At 34.6% G+C, this 8,605-nt stretch overlaps 1 pseudogene; it reads right to left on the reverse strand.

Moving 5' to 3' along the window:
- Positions 1-7,718: 7,718 nt before the first annotated feature.
- On the reverse strand, positions 7,719-7,837 carry LOC118600957 (annotated as a pseudogene).
- Between the last annotated feature and the right edge of the window lie 768 nt (positions 7,838-8,605).

Below are 8,605 nucleotides of genomic sequence, written 5' to 3' on the forward strand. Positions count from 1 at the left end.
AGTGTAAAGCTTTGACCTGCTGATACTTATAAATACATTGTCATGATTGCTTTGTTTTAATAGCTTCCTGTCACCTAAGAGAGAATCATGGTTTGGCCTTTGGCCTCTACCTACTCCTCTCAAGTTCATTTCTTGCCATTCTCCTCTTTCCAGAAGACTTCTCTTCACATCAATGACTGGTGCCTTTTCAGCACTTCAGGTTTCAAATTAAATGAGATCTCTCAGACAAAACTTCCCTCACCACTCTGACTAAAGTAGGACCCTACTCAGTCAGAACTTTCTTCAGAGCACTACTAACAATGTTATTCTTTTTCATTTACTTGCTTGTTATCTGTCTCCCCCTAGAGCTGAGGGCAAGGACCTTTAATACATTATTCTCTATTGTAATTCTAGCCTTATACAGTATCAAGTACGTAGTAAAGGCTCAATATATGTTTAAGTGAGAGAATAAATGATAAAAATAACATTTCTGGAAGTTGGTTTGGCTACATGTATCAGAAGATCTTAAATGTTGACATAGAGTGGTCGAATAATTTCTCTAGAAACTTATCTTAAGAAAATAATTGGAAAGATACAAACATACCCAGAATTTTCATCACAGACTTGTTTATAAAAGGAAAAACTGGATCTGAATGTCCAGAAATAAGAAAAGTATTAAATCAATAACATTTTAAGAGAATATTTAATGCCATGATAAAATGTTCAAGATGGAATATTAAATAGAAAAAGCAAGATAAAAAAGTGTATACAATAGGATCCCAATTCTGCGAAAAAAGAGAAAGAGTATATATGCATAGAAAAAAATTGTTATATGTATCAATATACCAAAATATTGATGGTTTTTATCTATAGGTGAGGGATAAGTGATTTTTATTATTAATGATATTCCATATTTTTAAATTTTTTTCTACAATGAATGTGTATTATTTTTATAAGTGGGCAGAAACAATGCAAGTTTAAATCTAAATAAAACCTAATGTGTGAAAAGTGTTCTGCTAGTTACTGAAGGATTTAGCACTTTTGAATGAATGATCAACACTTTTCCCACTTTCCAGTGGTTTATAATTTATGACATAAATAAACTTATTTCCAAAGCCAAATGGGAGCTAGAAATCAGCAAGTCAGGAAGAGGATGGATGAAAACATAAAAATGGTGAGATAGAGTGAGGCAGAGTGGGGAATCGCAAAAGAGAAGAAAGGAAACAAGTAAGGAGTTGAGGGGACCCCAAAGATAAACTTCAACTGCTTTCATCCTTTCGACAAACCCTTTCTTGGTGCCCACTGGGCCAGGTATTTGGCTACATCATTTGTTTCAAAGATGAATAAAACATAATTGCAGTCTGCCCAGAAATTACAGTGGGGCAGGCAGCTAAAAAAAGCAATTATATTAGAACTCAATTATGTAGAATAGGTTCTGAGAGTATAGACAAGAATGAGAGTGGTGAGAAAACACTTCCAAGAGAACACAAACTCATGCTAACTCCTGAAAGACAAGATAAGAATTCCAGGCCAGTAGCACAAAACATGAGAAAGGTATAGAAGCGTGAAGTCACATGGCTAGTAGGATGCTGTAAGCTGCATGCAGCCCTAAATAGGACCTCAGGTATCTGTTGGAAGTTAAATACCATTTGCTCTGGATTCCGTGTAAAATGCAGTTGCCTAAATGGCAAGTTTCCAAACTTCTCTGAACAAGCCTTTATTAGGTAAATCCAGAGGTAATTAATATTTATAGACAAACTAGTGTGCCTCGAGTACTTTTACCTATTTATTCATATTCTAAGAGATTTAAAAAAAAAAAAAAACTTTCTCAGCATAAATAACATATCGGGTGCATAACTGCAGGTGGCAGCTGGGCTGGAGCAGCCAGGCACAACAGCAGATCTGGAGAGCAGAGAAAAGACTTTCGTTTCTATCATCAGCCTTTTTTCTGGAACGAAGAGGGGACTCAATCTAATTTCATGTATTGGGTATATGGTACAATCAATACATCACTTTTTTTTATGTCTCAATCTTCCCTCTTTTGAAGGACATTTGAATTCAGTTTGGTGGGATTATGTGGCCAAAACTGTGCATAACGATGACTTAGTTTCTCACCCCTTTGCCTCATGCAATACCCTAGAGCAGTGATCCCCAACCTTTTTGGCACCAGGGACTGGGCTCCTATGAGAATCTAATGCCTGATGATCTGAGGTGGAGCTGAGGGGGTGATGCTAATGCTGGGGAGTGGCTGCAAATACAGATGAAGCTTTGCTAGCTTGCTCTCTGCTCACCTCTTGCTGTGTGGCCTGGTTCCTAACAGGCCATGGACCTGTACCAGTCCTTGGTCGGTGGGGTTGGGAACCTTTGCCTTAGAGCTATCCGTATACTGAATCTTGGAAGTAAAGAATTAGAGAATCTGCAGCCACTGCCTCTGCTGTTCAAAATCATAAGATCTTATGTGGACCGTAATAATATATGAAATGATTGCCATAAACACCAACTGAATGAATATTTGGTAAATTTGTAAAGGAATAAAATATTTATAGTTTCCCAAAAGATCCTCTAGGCTACTTTAAAAAAGATTTTTTAACTTTACTTTTTGGTCTTAATCTAAAACTTAAATCCTGAAAGTATTTTTAAAACTTATTTTCAATAATTCAGAGTTTTGAGGAATAACCCATATGCCAACATGCCAATGAAATAGCTAAAGAAGGATGCTCTTAAAGTAATGTATTAAAATCAATTCCATTACCTTCCAGAATGAGAATCTACTATATTTTTAACCTCTCCATACTTAGTATATCACATGACTCAAGTACACCTCTTGATTAGATTTATGTCTAGCACCATTGCCACTGTTCTCACTATATTTAGGGCCTTTAAAATATATCTACATAGACATCATAAAGAATGCATATTTTCACACAATGCAATATATATGTATATATACATATATACACACATACATATATATATGCATTACTGTTAAATTTTGTATACCTAAAACATTGGATTTTGTTAAACAATGTCACCATAATAAAAATTTTTTTAAAAAAAAGAATATGAATTTTCTATTCTTTGAGGATAGCATTACCAGATACAGAATATTAGATTAAAAGCACAAAATGAAGAGAATCTTCAACTGTCCAACTTGTCAAGTATAAACTTATTCTGGTTGTCAATGAATAATTAATGTCTTAAAAGAGAAAATTTTCAAAAAAGGTAATGAAATGAATAAACAGGCAAATTCTTCAACTTCAAAGAAAGGTAAATTAGAAGAACAATAAAGAACATTTTGTTGGTAAAAGATGATTATTGATAACAGGTGGTGTTAGTGTTTCTACCATGTTGTGATGTTAACGTGCAGCTTTCTTCTTTGAGGATTGTCCCTTCCCCATTTGGGTGGAACTGACACTTAACAGTTGTCCTGTCCTCCTCCCTCCTTAGATGAGCAGATGACACAGGCCTGATCAATCAGAGTCCTTCCTTACGACTGATATTTGAACAAAAGTGGGAAGTTTGCTGTTTCAATACTTATCACTGATATTGAACCAACATAACCCCAAAGTTGCTTATTAACCAATTTCTCCAGTTGCTTGGAAGAAGTCTATGTTAGGAGAGAGGCCAACAAATAGAGGAATGCGTAGAAGCAATAGTGAAAGTGAAAAAGAGGGAAAATGGAGAAGAGAGAAAGAGATCTGACCTAATAGTTCGCTTTGATGCCACTTAGTAAAGCCTAAAATTACTTCAACCCCCGTATTTCCCCCGGTATGTGAACCAGTAAATTCCTTTTTTTGTTGTTTTAACTAGTTTAGGTTAGATTTTGTTACTTATAATCAAGAGTACTAATATAGTCCCTCCCCCAATTTTAGTGATAATACCTATTATTGTGGAGAAATAATTATGCACATGTATTACTATCAGATTTTCTTTTGGATTCATATTACAGAAATACGACTACAATTTTTTAACTAAATATGGATTAATTTACACATGTAACAAGAACTTCAGAGAAAATTTTGTGGTGATGTAGATGTTTAAGAAAGTCACAAGCATCTTCTAGCATCCAGTTCTACCATGTTAACTTGTAGCTTTCATCCTCCAGGTTGCAAGAAGGCAGCTCTACTTTCAGTCAGAAAGAAAAAAAGAAGGAAAAAGGGGAAAGGTGTATGCCAGCTGGTTCCTTTTAATTAGTAAAATAAATCTATTTCTAGAAGTTCAACCCAGCAAACTTCATAGACCAGAATAGTCATAGGGACATACCTAGCCACAAAAAAAGTCTAAGGAAGTAAGGTTTTTATAAAAAGTCACATTCTCACAAAAACAAAAGAAGAAGAAGAAAAAGAAAGAAAAACTTTTATTAATGAAGACAAGAATGAATACTGAGTAGGCAAATTCAGAATTTTATTTCAGTGGTCTTAAAAGTTGACACAACTAATCAAAAACAGTCTCACAAAGATAGTGGGCAATTTGGTGACAGAAGGGAGGGGTATTTGCGGGGCAGGAAGAATGGGGTGAAGGGTTAAAGAAGTACAAATTAGTAGCTGATGGATGGTCTTGGGGATGGGAAGCACTACATAGAGAAAGCAGTTAGCATTAATACATTGGCTAGATGGAGGGTCAGGGGAGGGAGGGAGAAATTGGGGGGATTGTTTTATGAACTATATAGATGTCTAACTAAAGTACTGTATACTAATTAAAATAAATAAATTAATTAAAAGAATTAAAACTAATTAAATTAGTTTTAATCTAATTTAAATTAGTTTTAATTAAAATAATTAAAATAAATAAATTTTTAAAAAGTTGTCGCAGTATTTGTGGAAAGCAATTTAGACTAACTATAAAAATATTTGTACCTGGTGATCTAATAATACCGCTATTAAGAGTTTATTCTGAAATAATTCAAAATATGAAAAAGCTATAATTATAAAAATATGTATAATGGTTATCTTAAAAATAGAGAAAAATCTGTGTAACAACCTCAATATCCAAAAATAGGAAATGACTGTGAAAATTTTAGTAAGTTTACAGATTATATGTTGTACAGGCATTAAAAATTATAGTTCTTAAGACTGTAAAACAATATAGGGAAATGTTTTGATATGATATTAAGAAAATATAGGCTGCATAATTTTATATGAACTGGAGTTTTATGTACATTGAAAATTGCAAAGAAAAAATTACTGAAATAAAATACACCCAAATTCAAAAGGTGATTTTATCAAGCTTCGGGGTTATAATTTATTTTTCTTCTTTCCTTCAAGTTAATTGTTTCCTCTACTTTAATAATAAATTGATATAGTAGAATATTTATTTCTAAATCAGAACTCTCTATAACTTGTTGCTTTCCTAGTATTTCTCCCATTATTCAGCTTAACACTGGTATCAAAATGGTACCAAATAGATATTTGTTGGTAGATTATTAGATGCTTATTTTAAGCAGTGTTAATAGTGTTTTAGAGTTCTCCAGAGAAAGAGAACCAATGGAATATATTTATAGAAACAGAAAGAGATTTATTATGAGAAATTGGCCCATGCAATATGGAGGTTGGCAAATCCAAAATCTGCAGAGCTAATGTCCCAGTTTGAGTTAGAAGGCCATCAAGCAGAAAAATTCCCCCACTCAGAAAAGGGTCAGCCTTTTGTTCTAATCAGGCCTTCAACTGATTTGACAAGGCCCAGCCACATGGTGAACAGCAATTTGCTTTAGTCAGTCCACAAATTTAATGGTTAAATCAGTTAAATTTCACCCATAGAAACATCCAGAATTATGTTTGACCAAATATCTGATCACCCCATGGCTCAGTCAAGTTGACACATGAAATCACAAATAAGCTAAATCAAATATATATTTAACCTTGTCGGACTAGGTTTATGTCTTTTTAGATCATCCATCCTTTTCTCTGTTTTATATTTGAGCGTTTATACATTTTGAACTTGCCCAGCATAACTTTACCTCTATGCCGTTGCCCATTCAGCTCCCTGCACCTAGAATGCTTATCCTGTAATTGTCACATTCTAAATCCTAAATATCTTTAGATCCAGCTCAAATGTCACATCTTTCATGAAGTCTTTTCGGATTTCTCCTGTCTTCACACCTCTAACCTAACCCTGACCAATCCCTACAGACACATCAAACTACAAGTAACTTTTGCTTCTCAACACCCAAAATGCCCTGACTCTTCTTTAATGGTATGTTCCACATCTACCTTGTTTTATAGATTTTTATAAAGAGATGTTTTTAGACTGCAAATTTCTTGAGGAAAAATATTCATGTCCAATTCAATCTTTCTTCTCCTAAGTATCTTACACTTTTCTTACCACTAAAGGAGTCAGTAGTCTCTTGGATAGCAAATAATTCAAAGACATTTTGTAGCAAAGTAACAGAGTTGAAGATATTGTCTCTTGATAAATCCACATATTGAATAGTTTGAGATGAATACACCGCTGCTTAGAATTTTTAGTCACTTTATAACAGTCTGTTCTATGTATTTAACTATAATTTTAAATATTAATTGTCAAATTCCCTTAGTGTAAAATATAAATTGTTTTGATTATGATAGTGTTTTTCCTATCTACCACTTTTCCCAACTTTGAAGTCTGAAGCAGTTAATCCTTTTGTCATTCATCCTTATAAGATATGTTTATTTATTGCACTTACTGTTTGGGCAAAGGCATAAGTTGAACAAAACTATATTTTAGCTGGTCAACCATAAAACATGTTCTATATGCTTTAGAGAAGTCTCATCATCTTCTTATTACATTATTTCTACAGGATTTCATAATGTTGACAGCTCAACAACTGAAAGCGTCTGTTAGTACCTTCCTTGAACATTTCACTACGGTTAGTATATTTTACTGCTGGCACTTAACCTCTCAGATTTGTCCAAATTTTCAAAGCTTTTCTTGTTTCTCCCTCTAGTGGTCAATAACATTCATTGAAATGAAAACCAAGCAAGGGTGGGTGATATTAAATGTGGATGAGAGGCGGGGATGAACATTCAATATTGGTATAAGTAAATGTGAAAAGTATTCAAACTTATGTCTGTAATCTGAGAAGAGGTTTGTGTTGGATACAACTTATTTAGATACCACACATAAATAGTTTCTATATTTATTCTCTGATAATAAATATTTCTATTTTATACTAAGAGGGAATATTAAGAGGCAGTGTGTGTGTGTGTGTGTGTGTGTGTGTGTGTGTGTGTAATAAATTCTGATTTTAGAGGTGGAACTACGGTAAAATACTTTCAAATAGAAAATTTTTTAATTTTTTAAATTTTATTTATTAAAAGTAGTAAATATTGAATCATCTTGAAAGGAATACTGTCAAACATTTTGATGTACAGATTAAACCTGCCTTGCCAAGATTCACAAAATAGTATTCTTGTTTAAGAATTAGAAAGACCATTTTATTAAAGATAGGGTGACATAAAATATGCCATACAGATAGGACACTTTTGAGAATGAAGAGGCCACTATGAATAACGTGGTACGACAGGCAAAACTGAGGTTGTCCCAAGCAAGCTGGAACATTCAGTCACTCTAATGATCTTTAATTTAATAAAAACAGAAATTATTTAATTTCTTTAAAACATAAAGCAAATTGTAGTAGTCCCTTTATTAAGATTATGGTAAGTTAATCATGCATTTTTATTTGCTTTAGGCTAAAGTTATTTCTTCTGAGACCGCTCAAGAACCAAAGATCCTATTAGAATCTTTTCTTTCTCCTCCACCCCTACCTACAGCACCTGGTCTTCCTAGGTGGTCTCCCATCCAAGTACTAACAAGGCCCGGCCCTGCTTAGCTTCCGAGATCAGACAGGATCGGGCATGTTCAGGGTAGCATGGCTGTAAACATAGAATCTTTTCATAGTTAACCAACTCACCCCAGTTTCCCCAGGACTTAGTTCCTAGTTTTAAAACTGGAAGTGCCTCACCCCAGGAACACACAGCTCCAGGAAACCCAGGATGGTTAGTCACCATAATTCCTTACAGAACCTTTTGGCAAGATAGCATCTCCTCCCTGGCCCTTGAGGCACTTGACAAACCTCTCTTTTATCAGGACTGACCCAGCCCTTTCCTGACCTCTGGCTTAGCTCCAGCTTGCATCCAACTGCCCCAGGGCTCCGTCTTCATTCCAAGGACACTACAGACCATGACCCAAGGGCCTCTCTGCTCCTGACACTGCCTCTCTGCTCCCCATCCACCATTTACACCCTTGATCCCACTGAGCAGCCACCAAGTCTCCACAGGACTGTACTGCCTAGGACTTTGTGCTACCACAAAAAGACCCTCTGTTCTACCATCTATGTCAGAGTTTTATAGACTTCATTTTTAGTGCAAGACCTCATCCTTTACTAAGTTTCGGCATGCAGGAAAGAAATAAAAAGTGTAGTTTTATTCTCAAGAAGAGGGTAATAACATTAGGCAATTTCTTTATGCACATTCAGTCACAAGTCAAGCTGACTATGGAAAATGGTTAAAGAAATATTCTGCAATGTTAACTTTAAGTAGCTATTGAACCTTAGCCTAGCAAATTTTGAGAAGAGATTTCTAAGGATTTCAAGAGCACATCCTTTCTGAAAAGGGCTACAGATTTTTTTCATAGAAAGTAAAATATAAGG

Source organism: Rousettus aegyptiacus, unplaced genomic scaffold (assembly GCF_014176215.1).
Source record: "Rousettus aegyptiacus isolate mRouAeg1 unplaced genomic scaffold, mRouAeg1.p scaffold_m13_p_3, whole genome shotgun sequence".
Taxonomy (NCBI): Eukaryota; Metazoa; Chordata; class Mammalia; order Chiroptera; family Pteropodidae; genus Rousettus; species Rousettus aegyptiacus.